Below are 17,651 nucleotides of genomic sequence, written 5' to 3'. Positions count from 1 at the left end.
AGCAATGAAAAGACTAAATAATTACACTAGAATTGTAGATGAGATTATTAACCTTACTACCACTGATATAGGTTTATTAAATGAAGAAATGGCTCAGCTTAAAAAAGTAGTATTAGAGCACAGATTAACGCTAAATTATCTCACTGCAGCTCAAGGTGGGATGTGTAAGATATTTCACACTGACTGTTGTATATACATTTCTGATAATGAGGACATTATTAAAGGGCATCTTGCTAAGATAAGAGAACTACAGAATAAGGCCAGAGATATTGCTAAAGATGGATGGAACCCCTTTCAGGGTTTAGGAGGTTTTGGTGATTTTTTATATGGCATAGCAACATGGTTACAGAAACTAGGCGCTTACATTGTGATGTTCCTATTTCTCATGTTTGTTATTTACTTCCTCATCAGGCTATGCCTCTGTGTGACTACCCGCTGTACCAACAAATGTACCACCAGCCCTGATGAACCCATTATTGTGAGAAAGCTAGGAGAGAGCTGAACAGGACGCCGTCTCTCTGCGCCAATGTAACAGGAGTTACCAGCAATCGGCTGAACGTAACGCGGAGAAGAATGGTGTCAAATAAACAAAAGGGGGGAAATGACATGGACATTCATTGTACTGTTCATTTAAGCACAAGAGAATCCATTTTGTTCTCACTGTTGAAATGTGTTCTGTAACCTTCACCTAACACACAGACACTTCTCCTACTAAACGCTCTCTACTCCCCCCTCCCTTTTCAAGGTTTAACTTTTGCAATTGTTCTATTCACTAGTTTTTAATAATATATTTCTATTTGTTAGCTTTTAATAACATATTGCTATTTGTTACTTTTTAATAACATCTCACACCACCCCTTTCTTATCTATGTATAAAATAACATGTAATAATAAATTTTTCACTGAACGGACATTTTAAACACAGTGATTGAGTCCTGTGAATATGTTCCTGCAGCTGCAGTATTAACTTTGTTTTAGAGTCCCAATCAGAAATCAGTCATATCAGTTGTATTTATGTTCACTTTGATTTAACTGTCTGTGCTGCATTATTTTTAAAATTCTTTCTCAAGATGTTGTGCCTAATGTTGTTTTAATCCCTAATAGATGTCCATTTGTGGGTGCATTCCTTTTAACTCCTGTTAATTTACACTGCAAAAGGATCAAACCTCAAACATATTCTGTTAGTGTCTCAAATTAACATACATGTGTGTATTTTGCTTCCCTTGCTTCTTTTCCAAGTCCTTTTTTTTTGGACCAATAAAATTGTTTCAACTTTTTTGTTTTATGTGTGTTCTTTTCATGCAACGGATTTTCCAGCTGCAGCTTAACTAGGCTGATTGGCATGACTTAGACAAATCCCATTTTTATTTTTTTTTTAGTTTTAAGTTACTTTCCTGGTGCCTTCATGGTAGCACATGCATGGATTGTGCGTATGCTGCCATGGATAGTAACATTTCAGAGTGGTAAGTATTCAATTTTCTTTTTGAGCAGTGGTTTTCAGCCTCAGTCCTCAAGTACCCCCCCCCCCCCCCCCCGACAGGACATGTTTAGGAAATTTATCTTATCTAAAATAGCTGTCCAAAATACAAAGCCATTGACTTTGATTTAAAGCACATGTGCAAGATGAAGGAAAACCTGCAAACATGGCCTGTTGGGGGGTACTTGAGGACAGGGTTGAGAAGCACTGATTTAGACCACTGAACTAAAATCAATCTCAAGACAATCCTATTCTAATTGTGGACATTTGAGGGAAATCAAGATTTTTTTTTTTTTTAGGTTGGGCTTTGTGTCCCTTTTCTTAAAATTGGCTTTGCTTCCTGTCACATAGCCAAACAGGAAGTGAGTAAAACCCTAACAATATTTTTCCTTGAGGACACTCAGGTCAATCTAACTAGTGTCCCCATTATGCAAATTGCACTCTAGCACTTTGTTGTGTACACCCCAAATTATTAGGTATTTTGGGGTTTATTAAAGGCAAATCCTTTCTGCAATACAAGTGTAGTTGATGCAAATCAGAGGGGGAAGCACTGGTGATTTTATCATCCAATCATGTAAGGGCATGTCCCCCTCGGATCTCCAGCAACTGCACTTCTAAGTGCACTTGTAGTGCCAAGTGGATTTACCTTTCAGTAAATAAACCCCAAGATACATAATAATTTGGGATGTACATGAAAAAATGCTAGAGTGCAATTTCCCGAATTATTTAGATTGACCTGTGTGTTCCCAAGGACTTACATTGGTGGGGTTTTACCCTCACTTCCTGTTTGGCTATGTGACAGGAAGTGAATAATTTTGAATGAGAAATTGACAAAATTTGGGAGTTGTCGTCACCCTGTCAGGGGTGTAGACATCTGACAAAACTTCTGATCCCTCTGCAGTCTGTCCCCAAGCAAAAATAAGAAAGGATTTTAATTAGTTTAACTTTGCAAAGACACATTCCTAAGTTAAATTGTAATGCATGTTAATGGCCCATTTAGACCTTTAATAGAAAGTCATCAGTTGCCTTTTGACTCTAAACATTATTTTTGGCCAGTCCTAGAAATCTGCATCTGTTTTTCTATTAACCACTTGGTGTCTGTGCTATAGCCAAACGAGGGCCACAGCGTGGACCTGAATTTCTGGGAGGCTGTTATAGGACGGGCTCCCCGTGTGCTCCCTGCAGGGCGCACTGAGTCACTGAGACTTGGGTGATCACAGATCGAAGTAAGGGACGATCCCGGCCCCTTACCACGCGATTAGCTGTCAGCCAATGACAGCTGATCACATGATGTAAACTAAAGCTCGGTAATTGTTTATTTTTTTTCTCCTCACGCATCACTCCTGACAGCATGAGGATAAAAATAAAAGCTGATCACCGGCTTAGGTGCAAGGGACATTGGTCCCGAAGAGGCAATTCTGCCTCTTCTGTGCCCACCAGTACCACCTGCCAGTGCCACCTATCAATGCCCACCAGTGGTTCCAAGTAGTGCTGCCTCATCAGCGTACATCAATGAAGGAGAAATATTACCCGTTTGCAAAATTTAATATCAAAATATCCAAAAATATACAAAATTATTTATAAAAATCTGTCTTTTCTTTTTTTTGAACAAAGGAAAAAAAACACAGAGGTGATCAAATACCACCAAAAGAATGCTCTATTTGTGGGAAAATTAAAAAAAAAAACATTTGGCTAAGTATGACCAGTATGATGCAAAGTGCATCAGCGCTGAAAATTGGTCAAATTGATCATGTCTTCTCTGCTTTACAGGTAATTGTCTCCTATCCATCTGTACATCTGTACATCTCTACTGAACTGAACTGACTTTGCTGTAACATTTTTGGTAATTGTCTCCTATCCATCTGTACATCTCTACTGAACTGAACTGACTTTGCTGTAACATTTTTGGCAATTGTCTCCTATCCATCTGTACATCTGTACATCTGTACATCTCTACTGAACTGAACTGACTTTGCTGTAACATTTTTGGTAATTGTCTGCTGCTGCCATATCTTTAAACTTCTTTATTTAATGCTAGCTCTATAACAAACACACTGCAATAGCAATATTACTGGTGATTGATTCTCAACTCCATTTGGCTTGAATGATCAAGAGAGGTAATTAGCTTTACGACCCTAGCCTGTGTCTGTAGCTGGTCTGGTACTGGCCATCTCCTCCCCATATTCAGGTGTCTCACATCAGACCCAATAATGACCAACTGAGAAATGCATCCCTGCTTAGTCTCCCTATAAATTTAAAGCAGCTTATGGGGTGGTGCAGACAGGGGCAAGGCGCAGACATCATGGCTCTGTCACGAGTGATTCACCAGTTGCAGTTTCACCGACGCAATTTAACAAAAGCAGAATAACTAAAGCTGGATGACGATACAACAAGAACTCTGCTCCACTCTGCAAGACGACAAGCAAACCAGCTTTTGACATTTATTTTATATAAAGTTAGTTTCCCACTCTCTATCCACTAACATGCTCCTTATTCTCTTCCTTCTCACATTGGTGTCTTCTATCCCTAAATTACCTTTACTCTACCCCTCTTCTCTTCCCTGCAGCATGCACATATCTCCCTCACTCCTACCCTCTCCCTACTATGGCACCCATCATTTCCTGCATTTGCTGCACCCACATGCTGACATAAACACCAGGGCCACTAGACACGTGCGCTCATGCACATCCCACTCCCACTTTGCCTTCCTCACCCTCCTCCTTCTCCTAGTCTCAGGTGACATTTCTCCTAATTCTGGTCCGCCATTTTCCAACTGCAAGCCACATATCCAATACCCCTCCCCCTCTGGCAACCACCGCAATCCACTCAGTTTAATTTCTATCCCCCTGCTTCCTCAAAGCAGCCCACCAATCTCATGCGCCCCTTGGAACGCCCGCTCCATCTGTAACAAGCTAACATCTGTACATGACCACTTGATCTCTCATGGCTTTAACATACTCGCCATAACAGAAACCTGGCTTCAAAATTTTGACTCAGCTTCTCCTGCTGCCCTCTCCCATGGTGGTCTCCTTTGGACTCACTCCCCCAGACCCAACAGACAGAAAGGAGGTGGAGTTGGCTGCCTTCTATCCCCACAAAGCACCTTCCAAGTCCCTCCTGTCCCTCCCTCTCTATCCCTCTCTTCTTTCGAGATGCACTGTATTCATCTGTTTTTTTCCCATTTCTCTGAGGATTGCAGCAATTTATCGGCCTCCAGGACCGGTATCGCGCTTTCTTGATGACTTTGCTGCCTGGCTACCCTACTTTCTCTCCTCTGAAATACCCACCATTATTCTTGGTGACTTCAACATTCCTGTCAATGTTGACAGCCCAACTACAGCTAAACTTCTCGACTTAACCTCATCTTTTGACCTAACCCAATGGACACATACTTCCACTCACTCCAATGGTAACACCCTTGACCTTGTATTCTCCCATCTCTGCAACCCTGGCAACCTCACCAACACCCCCTTTCCTCTCTCTGATCACAACCTCATTACTTTCACTGTATCCTTGCCTCCAACCACCCATCCCTCCAAGCAGCAAACAATTACTTGTAGAAACCTTCGCCACTTTAACCCTTCTCTTCTCTATTCTGCTACTGACCACCTATATGACATAATCTCTCCCCTGTCCTGTCTTGGCCTGGCCACCTCTGTCTACAACAGTTCACTCTCATCATCACTAGATGCACTTGCTCCTCTAACCACATGTAGAATCAGGCCCCGACCATTACAACCCTGGCAAACTGACAACACTAGAAATCTCAAGAGACATTGCCGTGCTCTTGAACGACTGTGGCGTAAAACCAAATGCCTGCAAGACTTCACCCTATATAAATCTGCCCTTCTAAAATACAATTCATGCCTCCATGCTGCCAAACAAGCCTACTTTGTCTCTCTTATTAATTCCTTGTCATCCAGTCCCCGTCGGCTCTTCTCAACATTTAACTCTCTGCTTCTCCCCCACCCCCTCTACCCACTAACTCACTCACTGCCAAGAGATTGCCAATCACCTCAAAGACAAGATCAATACAATTCGTGAGGACACCTCCACTGCGCGTACGTCTTCCCCACCCAACATACCTTGCCTAGCAGCACATTCAACACTCTCCTCTTTTGAATTGGCTACTACTGAAGAGTTTACAAAACTTTTTTCGGATGCCCACCTAACCAATTGTCCCTTGGATCCTGTTCCCTCACAACTACTACGGTCACCCTCTTCTTCTATCCTATGCTCCCTCACCCACAACTTCAATCTCTCCCTCTCCAGTGGCATCTTCCCCTCCCCTCTAAAACATGCCAGATCACTCCCATTCTTAAAAAGCCCTCACTGGACCCTACCAACCTGAACAACTTAAGACCCATCTCATTGCTCCCATTCACCTCTAAACTTCTAGAACGCTCAGTCTACAACCGTCTTAGCTCCTATCTCAGTGAAAATAACTTTCTTGATCCCTTACAGTCTGGCTTTCGCTCGCAGCACTCCACGGAAACTGCCTTACTAAAACTCACTAACAATTTACTAACTGCTAAAACCAACAGCCAGTACTCCATACTCCTACTACTTGACCTCTCTGCGGCCTTTGATACTGTTGACCACCCGCTCCTTCTCAATAAACTACATTCCCTTGGCCTCCGAGATTCTGCTCTATCCTGGTTCTCTGCCTATTTATCACAGCGCTCCCTCAGTGTCACCTACAACTCTGTCTCCTCCTCTCCATTGCCCCTTTCTGTGGGGGTCCCCCAAGGCTCTGTTCTTGGACCCTTTCTCTTTTCTATCTACACCTCCTCCCTTGGTCACTTTATAACCGCCCACAGCTTCCAATACCACTTATACACTGATGACACCCAAATCTATCTGTCTACTCCTCACCTCACTCCTTCAGTCTCCTCTCGCATTACTAACTGACTAACTGAAATATCATCATTGATGTTGCACCACTTCCTTAAACTAAATCTTTCTAAAACTGAGCCATTAATATTCCCCCCCACCCGTGCCCCCCTCCATAACTTTTCCATCAAAATCAACAATGAAACCATCAGTCCCTCCCCTCACACCAGCGTTCTAGGTGTAATCCTAGCCTTTGACTTGTCATTTCAGCCTCAAATCCAATCATTGTCAAAAGTTTGTAGAATTCACCTCCGTAACATCTCTAAAATTCGCCCCTTTTTAACAAATGAAACCACCAAGCTCCTCATTCACTCCCTTGTTATCTCTCGCCTCGAATATAGCAACTCCCTTCTCATTGGCCTGCCTCTCCATAGGCTATCCCCTCTTCAGTCTATCATGAATGCTGCTGCCAGACTTATCCACCTTACCAACCGCTCAGTGTCTGCCAACCTTCTACTCCAATCCCTATACTGGCTCCCAATCACCCAGCGAATTAAATTCAAAATACTAACCACAACATACAAAGCCATTCACAACTCTGCCCCGAGCTACATCACCAATCTTGTCTCCAAATATCACCCAAATCGACCTCTCCGCTCTTCTCAAGACCTCCTGCTTTCAAGCTCTCTCCTCTCCTCCTACCATGCTCGTCTCCAGGATTTCTCCAGAGCCTCTCCCATCCTCTGGAACTCGCTACCTCCATCTATCCAGCTATCCCCTACTCTTGCTACCTTCAGGCAATCCCTGAAAACTCATCTCTTCAGGAAAGCCTATCACATCTCCAACTAATCTCCTACCACTTCCAACAGCTCATTCCCCACAGTTACAACCTTTTGTACCACCTGCCCCACCCTATTCGATTGTAAGCTCTTCTGAGCAGGGCCCTCTTAATCCTCTTGTATTTTATTGTATTATAACTGTATTGGTTTGTAGCAAGAGATATACAAATAAGCCACCCCTGAATCCCTCTTACTCCACTGCGCCAAAGAAAAGTGCAAAGCTATATAAAAGATGTGTAAACGAATACAAAATGTGTGTACATACATAGTGTACAGTGAAAAAAGCTGCCACTTAAATAAAAACGTAAATTGATCAGAATCCCAAAACTATACCTCTCACATGTGTAGAGATAGAGATAGTGGCGTTAATATAAATTGTGTAAAATAATGAGTCAGAGTAGCATGATGCCTATGACCCTCTAATTATACATAAAAATAATAGTATCATGAAAAAAATAATTTTTATCATGAAAAAAAAAACATTTTTTAACACCCAGTGAAAAGTGTCACTATAGATAATAAATTACAAGAATTGAATGATCAAGCTCAACAGTTGTTTTTCAACTTTCTTGTGTGATAAATCTTCTACTCTTCCACCACACCACCGTGATAGTGACACCACTCCCTCTGAAGAGCGAACTCACCAGATTGTATAGCCTCCCACTCTCATGTTTGGCAAAACAGCAATTGAACCACACCTGGGTTGCATTGGATGAACCGTGACTCCAATCAAGCCAGCTCCATATGTGAAAAAATGAATAAAGTGCTCCACATAGCGTGATACCATTTTGACAGATTTATTAAAATCACTCCAAACACACTTCAATGGTTACACTCACTTTTAAACTGAAACAAAAAAGCCTTTGAACAAAATTACAGCAAGCACAGCAAGCAACAAAATCAGTGATCCAAATGCACACCGCGGTCACAGCAAACCTGAAGTGTGATCTGGTGTATCTCTCACCCAACCTTCTAAGGCCCAGCAATCCGATCGGTGTAGTCCTCCTCAGACAGCGGCGTCTAATGTCAGTGCGATGGAATACCGTGTAACCATGCTCCAGACATGTTTCTTCGAAAAGACTTCTTCAAATGGGATTGCTTACCACAAGTGGTAGTATATTAGGTATATTAATTAGTATATTAATCCCATTTGAAGAAGTCTTTTCGACGAAACATGTCTTGGCGCTATATAAATCCTGTATTATAATAATAATAATAATAATACAAATCCATTGAGTTCAGCCATCAATAAAACTGAGGGGTATGTTTGTAAAGCAGTGAATGTGACATTCGCCAAACATCCACTATAGGTGTTATCAACCTAGTGCATGAGTTTTAGATTCAAGTGATAAATTCACTTGCAGTGCATGCTTGGTATTAGGCTCCCAGTGCTAGGTACCACAAATCACAGTAGTGATACTACATACACTAAGTCAAAATATTTAAAGTGCAAATTGAAGTGCTATGAATATACATCAAAAAACAAATACAATTAGAAAAATGTGCAAATATAAAGGAAATTCAATTGAGAATGTCCATAAACTAAGTGCAGTAAGAAAAACAAAAAGAATTATATATATAATAAATTGTTGAAAAATGGAAAAGAGTCCATAATGCAAAAACAAATCCCAAGGTGATGCGTAGTGACATTCCACACTGTAGTGACAAGTGCAAAGATAAAACCTCCACCACGGAAAAACGCTGCCACTTACCAGAAAGTGTTGGTCCCTTGTTACAGGGGACCACACTGAGCAGGTGGCTGTAACCCCAGCCTGGGATCTCACAGGCAGGCACTGGATACCTCAGCGTCAATGGGGATCGTCAGCAAAAATCTCAGCAGGGCAATGTAATCACCAAAAAAAACACAAAGAGCTCCACATAGCGTTAATCCTTAACCATTTAATAGAATAAATACAAGACAAATGGACACTTACAGATCAGCGAAAATGTATGGGCAAAAAACAATAAGAATGAGCCGGCCGGCTTCCAAACAGCCCATAGCTTCTGGGACTGAACGCACAGCGGTGACGTCAGGACGTGGCTCCTCCTCCCTACGTCGTTTCGTCACTAGCGGACGTGGTCACGGGATATGGGCGGCGTCCTGACGCACTGCTTAAATACAGATTACCAACCCCGCCTCGCTCTTGGTCTCGAGGCAGGAAACACTGAGCGCCATCCCACCTAAGGGGAAAACTAAGGGCAAATATATCAATATGCCTACAGAGCCCATGTCAGGGATACCCTGTGGCAGGACAGACACTCAGGCGTGCGCGCATGCGTACACGTGTTCCTATGGGAGCGCGCTGTACCAGGCAGCGGTGTGTGAGCACGCGCAGAGTCACAAGGCGGGTGCGCGTGTGTGAGTTCCCCTTTAAAAAGCCAGCAGCTGCTCTGGTACAGTGCTGTCTGATCTGCAGTCTAAACCTGAGTCTGATCCTGAACCTGCTGTGTTACCTGACCTTGCTTCTTTGACTACTGCTGCCTTCTCCTCTCCTGACCTGGCCTGCTTGACCTTGCTACTTCTGCAACTATTGATCTCCTGTTACCGAATCTCTGCCTGCCTGCTGACTATCCTTTGCCTGCTGATTGTACTACCTGTTGCCCGTTCTGACCCGGCGTGTCTCACTCTGCTTAGTCCGTTCCTGATCCAGCTCGGCCTAGATCCAGGGGTCGCTGACCCGCACCTATTCCACTGCTTCCTCCTGCATCAGCTACCACGGATCATACAGGCACTCCTACCTCGCTGCGCTCCTGTACCACTGTTGCAACCCCAGTGGTCCCCGAGCCAGGGCTGTAAGAGAGGTCTCCTTCTACAGTTGGGCTCTGATACCAGGTACGTAACAGTATCAGACAGCCTTGACTGAGCCTACAGAAGGAGTCTCGCAGATGGAGGAGGTGGGCCTCCACCTTGCAACCCTCACACAAGCTGTACAGTCCCTACATGAAGGGTACCTTAAGTTGGAAGGACAAATCCAGACACTCCCTGTCAGCTCAGTTCCAGTATCCTTCACTGCACCTCCACCTGAGCCCAGAGTTCCTGTTCCTGAGAAATTCTCTGGGGAGCGCATCAAGTTTCGTGCCTTCCGCAACGCATGTCAGTTGTATTTTGCTTTACAACCCCGGACTTTTGCGCTGGAATCCACCAAAGTGGGGTTTATTATCTCGCTACTACAAGGGGATCCTCAAGCCTGGGCCCACCGGTTGCTGGAAGGAGACGACATACAGACGCATACTATGTCAACTTTTCTTGATGCTATGTCACAACTATATGACGATCCATTACGTACTTCCATGGCAGAAGCTGCTGTCCATGCTCTCCAGCAAGGCCGCAGAGCGGTTGAGGACTATGTGTCGGACTTCAGATGCTGGAGTGCAGACACCCAGTGGAATAATGCAGCTCTGCGGTACCAGTTCCGCATGGGTCTATCTGAGGACTTGAAAGATGAACTTGCCCAAGCAGAAATACCTGATACCTTGGAAGGACTTATCAGTTTGGTAATTCAGATTGACTGGCGGCTCCGTGAGCGCCAGAGAGATGCACCCAGCAGACCCACCTTGCATGGATGACACCAAAGGCTCCTGTTCAGCCCCTTGCCATCAAACCCGCACCTGCTGCTCCAAGGCCCATGCAACTTGGAGTGATACGCCACACGCTATCTCCAGAGGAGCGATCACGCCGCCGGCAGAAGAATCTTTGCCTGTATTGTGGAGAGGCTGGCCATTATGTTCATGGGTGTCCTGCAAAGATGAGGAAGCTTCCTCCTACTAACCTCACGATGCTACCTGCCTAGTCAGCCCATCTTATCCTTCCTCTGTTAGTCCAGCTTCCAGAAAGGACTATTCCCGTTAACGGTATTGTGGACTCCGGAGCATGCAGTTGCTTCATTGACTTAAACTTTGCCGCCCAGCAACATATTCCCTTGCGGCCAAAAACGCATGGACTGTCTGTCTTTTTAGCTGACGGCTCAAGCATCAGTTCTGGACCCGTAACTCAGGAGACACCTCCTTTACCCGTTACTTCTTCCCATCAACATAAGGAACTTTTGAGTCTTGATGCTATCCCTTCCCCCTTGTTTCCTGTCATCCTGGGTTTACCTTGGCTCCAGGCCCATAACCCTCAGATTAACTGGTTGTCCGGGGAGATCAAGTTTTCATCACCGTATTGTCTGAAGCATTGTCTACCAGGATCTATGAGTATGTCGGCAAACCTATTCTGTATGGACTTTGATCAAGATGTTCTTCAATCTGTACCCAAACCCTACCACCAGTACCTTGACGTCTTCAGCAAACAAGGAGCTGATACCTTGCCGTGCCACCGCCCATATGACTGTCCAATTGATCTCTTGCCCGGAGCTGCGATTCCATTTGGTCGTGTATTCCCATTATCAGAGCGAGAACAAGAGGCATTGAAAGATTATGTTGATGAGAACCTCAAGAAGGGGTTTATCCGTCCTTCCACCTCCCCAGCAGGAGCAGGGATATTCTTCGTAACCAAGAAAGACCACTCTCTCCGCCCTTGTGTGGATTATCGGGAGCTAAATAAAGTTACGATTAAGAATCGCTATCCCCTGCCTCTAATGACTGAGTTGTTCCAGAAACTGAGATCTGCAACCATTTTTACTAAACTGAACTTGAGAGGTGCCTATAACCTGATACGTATCCGAAAAGGGGATGAGTGGAAGACGGCTTTCCACACCAGATTCGGGCACTTCGAGTATCGGGTCATGCCCTTTGGGCTCTGCAATGCCCCGGCCACCTTCCAACACTTTATTAACGATGTGTTCCGAGACCTGTTGGATATCTTCATAATTGTCTACCTGGACAGTATTTTAATCTTCTCTGGTTCCCTTGATCAATACCGAGAGCACGTCAGTATTGTGTTAGGCCGACTCCGTCAACACAAGCTGTATGCAAAACCGGAGAAATGTGAATTTGATCGGCAGAGCATTCAATTTTTGGGACTTGTAATTTCCACAGCAGGAGTTGAAATGGACCCCCAAAAGGTGTCTGCCATACTGGAATGGCCTGTATCCACAGACAAGAAAGGGGTACAACGCTTTGTAGGTTTTGCAAACTTTTATAGGAAGTTCATTAAAGGGTTCTCTGCCATCATCACCCCAATAACACAACTAACCAAACAAAACCTACGATTCTGCTGGAACTCCGAGGCACAAAGCGCCTTTGAAACACTGAAGAAACTTTTCACTTTGGCTCCTATCCTCAGCCATCCTGACCCGTCCTTACCCTACATCCTCGAAGTGGATGCCTCCGAAACAGCAGTGGGGGCAGTTTGTTCCCAACGTCAAGGGGTTAAAGCCTTGATGCACCCTGTAGCCTTCTGCTCACGGAAACTTTCTCCTGCAGAAAGAAATTACGATGTAGGAGATTGCGAGCTGTTAGCCATCAAAGCAGCACTGGAGGAGTGGAGATACTTGTTGGAGGGCACTAACCATTCCATACTGATATATACGGACCATAAAAATCTAGAGTATTTAAGATCTGCCAAGAGACTGAAGCCACGACAAGCTCGTTGGGCTCTGTTTTTTACTCGTTTTTCCTTTCGTATCATTTTTTCCCTTTTTTTCCTTAGATATTATTATTATTGTATATTATGGCTTATATTTTATTTTGAGCCTTTACATGGCTCATATGGTTTTAACAATATAAAAATGATTCAGTTTAACTGATTGAGTCATTTTTCTGCTTGCCTAGTCAATTTCTAGTTACTGTTATCTATATTGCATTTGCAGTGTCAGTAGGCCTTTTGTAGTTATGTATTTTTATTTGGCACTGTATTTTTATTCAGCTTTAGATTTTTAATACATGGTCATTTTTTATCTCCTCAAGCTACACATCAGATGCTCTCCAAACACTCTGAAAATGTTTTGATGTGTCTTGGTTTTTCATGTGTACAATTTTATTTAGGTTTTTGTATCCACAATATAGGCTTTGTTGGCATATTGATATATTTGCCCTTAGTTTTTCCCTTAGGTGGGATGGCACCCAGTGTTTCCTGCCTCGAGACCAAGAGCGAGGTGGGGTTGGTAATCTGTATTTAAGCGGTGCGTCAGGACGCCGCCTGTATCCCGTGACCACGTCCGCTAGCGACGAAACAATGTAGGGAGGAGGAGCCATGTCCTGACATCACCGCTGTGCGTTCAGTCCCGGAAGCTACGGGCTGTTTGGAAGCCGGCCGGCTCATTCTTATTGTCTTTTGCCCATACATTTTTGCTGATCTGTAAGTGTCCATTTGTCTTGTATTTATTCTATTAGATGGTTAAGGATTTACGCTATGTGGAGCCCTTTGTGTTTTTTTTGGTGATTACATTGCCCTGCTGAGATTTTTGCTGATGATCCCCATTGACGCTGAGGTATCCAGTGCCTGCCTGTGAGATCCCGGGCTGGGGTTACAACCAACTGCTCAGTGTGGTCCCCTGTAACAAGGGACCAACGCTTTCTGGTAAGCGGCAGCGTTTTTCCGTGGTGGAGGTTTCATCTTTGCACTTGTCACTACAGTGTGGAATGTCACTACGCATCACCTTGGGATTTGTTTTTTGCATTATGGACGCTTTTCCATTTTTCAACCATTTATTATATATATAATTCTTTTTGTTTTTCTTACTGCACTTAGTTTATGGACATTCTCAATTGAATTTCCTTTATATTTGCACATTTTTCTAATTGTATTTGTTTTTTGATGTATATTCATAGCACTTCAATTTGCACTTTAAATATTTTGACTTAGTGTATGTAGTATCACTACTGTGATTTGTGGTACCTAGCACTGGGAGCCTAATACCACTTTTTCCCACTAGCGCGACTTTTTTGTTTTGCATTTCTGATAGGTGTCGTATAACACTTTGTAGTTGCAGCTCCATTTATATACCTTATCTGTTAGCGCAATATTTTTTATACCCAGTGCATGCTTGGTGAATTGCACATTCACTGCTTCATAAATATGCAGCTGAAAACATTTCCAAGAATTCCTAGCCCCTAGCTTATCAAGAGGAAGGCAACAAAGCATGATCTAGTTTGGATTACCAGGAAATCCTTTCTTATCCCTTAAGAATATTGATATATCCATGTTTCGATGTTTTAACTTTTTTTATCATAAAAAAATGTTAGGACAACAGTTTCCTGCTGGTTGTGTGACTGTAAATGCCAATCTAATTACAGATACAACACTTTTTTGGGTCACTGACCCACAACAAATTTGCAGATCAGGAATTCTGATTTCAATCTGACCTTCCTGACCTACATGCTGGTTCTGGGTCTATGGTCAGATGCAGACTGAGAGAGACATACAGATTAAATTTGTATCGGCAACCCCTGTATTCTTCTCAATAGTTTTCTTTTTGTTTTTTTTTTTTGTTTTGTTTTTTTACAGATTTCCAAAGAATGTTTGGTGGCAGCCATTTATAAATTCATACATAGTAAACATATAAACTTTGGAATACATTACATTCCATAAATCTTTTCTTTGAGGGCTTCCCTAAGCAGCGATCATTTATTTGCCCATCGCTGTACTTTTTCCAATTCCAGGGTGTACTTTCTGTGAACTGAATAGTAAGAAAAATGTAACAAAAAAACTTTATTCACATCATAGAGTATATACACAACACTTTTCACAATATTTAAAAAGGAGGAAAGGCTATATTCATAAGGTATATCTATACATAGTTTCTGTGAACTGAACTACATGCAAACAAACAGTGGGGGTGATTTACTAAGAAGAAGGCACTGCACCAGTTCATACATTAATTGGTGCACAGGAAAAGTCATTAACCGAACGTGTGAACCGGCGCACATTGAAGCGCAAATAGCGATAATAAATACCCGCATATGTAAACTGCAACTGTCGCTAGGGTAACTGCGTTTTTCATTGATAATAGTGCACGCCCAATACAATTGCTTAACTTTATCTCATTGGATGTGTCTCGTTAGGCAATTAGTAGGTTTTTTCTGTTAATTAACCCTTTTGATGCTAATCTCATTCCTATCACTTTTGAAATTTTTTTTTTTCTTTTTTTATCCAAATCTTTCAATGCATTACAAAGAACAGAGAAGCATTTCTAAACCCAATAAATTTATTTTTTCTGATCTAGTTCTTTAGAGGTGACCATACACTGCAATCAGTTAGATCTTAAATAAATTAGATTTAGTGCAAGAGCCTGTTTGATTTCCTATAATTTGAATTAATTGTTCAAGTGCGTCTTCCTATTACGTATTTTGCCTAAATATTGAGTTGTACAAAGATTGGCCAATCATATTGCATAGTGCATGACCATCTTAAGTGCCAAATTTGCAATGTAGATGTGCCATGACCCACTTGTATTTTCCAAATGATATTTCTTGGGCATTATACAAGGCACATGAAAAAACACTTTTTTTCAAGACATGGTAGAGTGATTAGGAATTTTCAAACTATGGCTCTCCAGCTGTTGTGGAACTGCACATCCCATTGTTGTAATATGTTCACCGATTTATGTGGGACATTATATTATTATATGTATGTACACATACAGTCAATATTAACCAGGCCAGAATTCAGTTGACAATGGTCGATTTGTCCAAGCCAACTCAATTTTAATATAACAGCTGATGTCCCTTTGATATGTTTATCTTATGCAAGTCTACCTATGTGTGTGAGGTATGGCCTGTTAACCTAATTGAACATTTCAAAGGGTACATTGTTTGAAGGACCATAAGAAGGAGTATTTATTGATGGGATTAACAATGGGATCAAGGAGTGTTTTGGGTTGGCCTAGCGGAGGCTCCCTCCTGGGGTGCTAATATATCAGGGGGGACTTGTTGATGTTAATATGCAAGAATACAGATTAGGAATGTAGGTATTCCAAGGGCTCAAAAGGGTGTTCAGGTGGTATATGTTAACCTAATCTAATTACACATATCTAAGGGGACTTGTTGATGTTGATATGCGGGAGTGCAAATTGGGGCGGTTTATGACTGCAGCTGTTAACGGCTGGGGGTTGTTGTCTGTCTGAAAGACTAAAGTATATCAAAGGCCTGAATGGAGACGGCCAATAAAATTTCAATGTCTAGTGAATATAACATGGCGTTCAGTCTATAGTTTGATATAGTCTTGTCTGTGTATGACTATGAAGGCACAAATCTAGAGAAAATGGGACTCTGAATTATATTTACTCTGTCAGATTTTTTTGTCATCTGTGGACTTTGGACTTTGTTCTGTGTTGGAAGTCAATAAAGTGCATCTCTCTGGAAGAATTGGGTTGCTGCGGAAGAGTACTTACATCATCATTTTAATAACTACTAATTAATTACCCACTATATACATTATATCACTACACCGATGAGGCATTGTAACACTCTGACATTCAGACATGACTAGGCATGATGGGATTTGTAGTTCCTGAACAACTAGAGGGCCGTAGTTTGAAGACCCCTGTGCTAGACCATTATTATGCCTCCAGAATTGGGAGTGTGGCATCTACCCAACTTCTCTCTGCTGGTGGACACAACAATATATATATATATATATATTCACATAAGTGAGTACACCCCTCACAGTTTTGTAAATTATCTTTTCATGTGACAACACTGAAGAAATGACACTTTACTACAATGTAAAGTAGTGAGTGTACAGCTCATACAGTGTAACTTTACTGTCCCCTCAAAATAACTCAATACACAGCCATTAATGTCTAAACCACTGGCAACGAAGGTGAGTACACCCCTAAGTGAAAATGTCCAAATTGGGCCCAAAGTGTCAATATTTTGTGTGGCCACCATTATTTTCCAGCACTACCTTAACCCTCTTGGGCATGGAGTTCACCAGAGCTTCACAGGTTACGACTAGAGTCCTCTTCCACTCCTCCATAACGACATCACGGAGCTGGTGGATGTTAGAGACTTTGTGCTCCTCCGCCTTCTGTTTGAGGATGCCCCACAGATGCTCAATAGGGTTTAGGTCTGGAGACATGCTTGGCCAGTCCATTACAGAAGCAAAACGACTATTGGGTGACTCCTCAATGTACAGGAAACTTGACCGAGACCCTTTCCCTAAGGTGGTACAGGAGCTGAATGGCATCCTCACTGAAGCAAAGGAGGCAGGTATACTCAGCCAACGGGAGTTTGAACACCCATTTGTGAAGGAGTTCAATGTGCCTACTTTTTATATCATTCCAAAAGTGTACAAATGTCCCGAAAAACCACCTGGTAGACCAATAGTCTTGGCAATCAAGGGTCCTTTGATAAAGGCCGGCTATACCTGGACTCTGTCCTCAAAGAGATGGTTACCAGCCTCAGATCTTACGTACAAGACACCCGTCATGTACTATTGAAGATAGCTGATTTGGAGAATATTGGAGACTGCCTACTTGTAGGAGTAGACGTTGAGTCTCTATACACCTCAATCCCACATGAATGTGGCATTCAAGCAGTGAATAGGGATGAGCCGAACACCCCCCTGTTCGGTTCGCACCAGAACATGCGAACAGGAAAAAAATTAGTTAGAACACGCG

This window comes from Aquarana catesbeiana, linkage group LG12, assembly GCF_042186555.1.
Source record: "Aquarana catesbeiana isolate 2022-GZ linkage group LG12, ASM4218655v1, whole genome shotgun sequence".
Classification (NCBI taxonomy): Eukaryota; Metazoa; Chordata; class Amphibia; order Anura; family Ranidae; genus Aquarana; species Aquarana catesbeiana.
Note: the sequence above shows the minus strand (reverse complement) of the source record.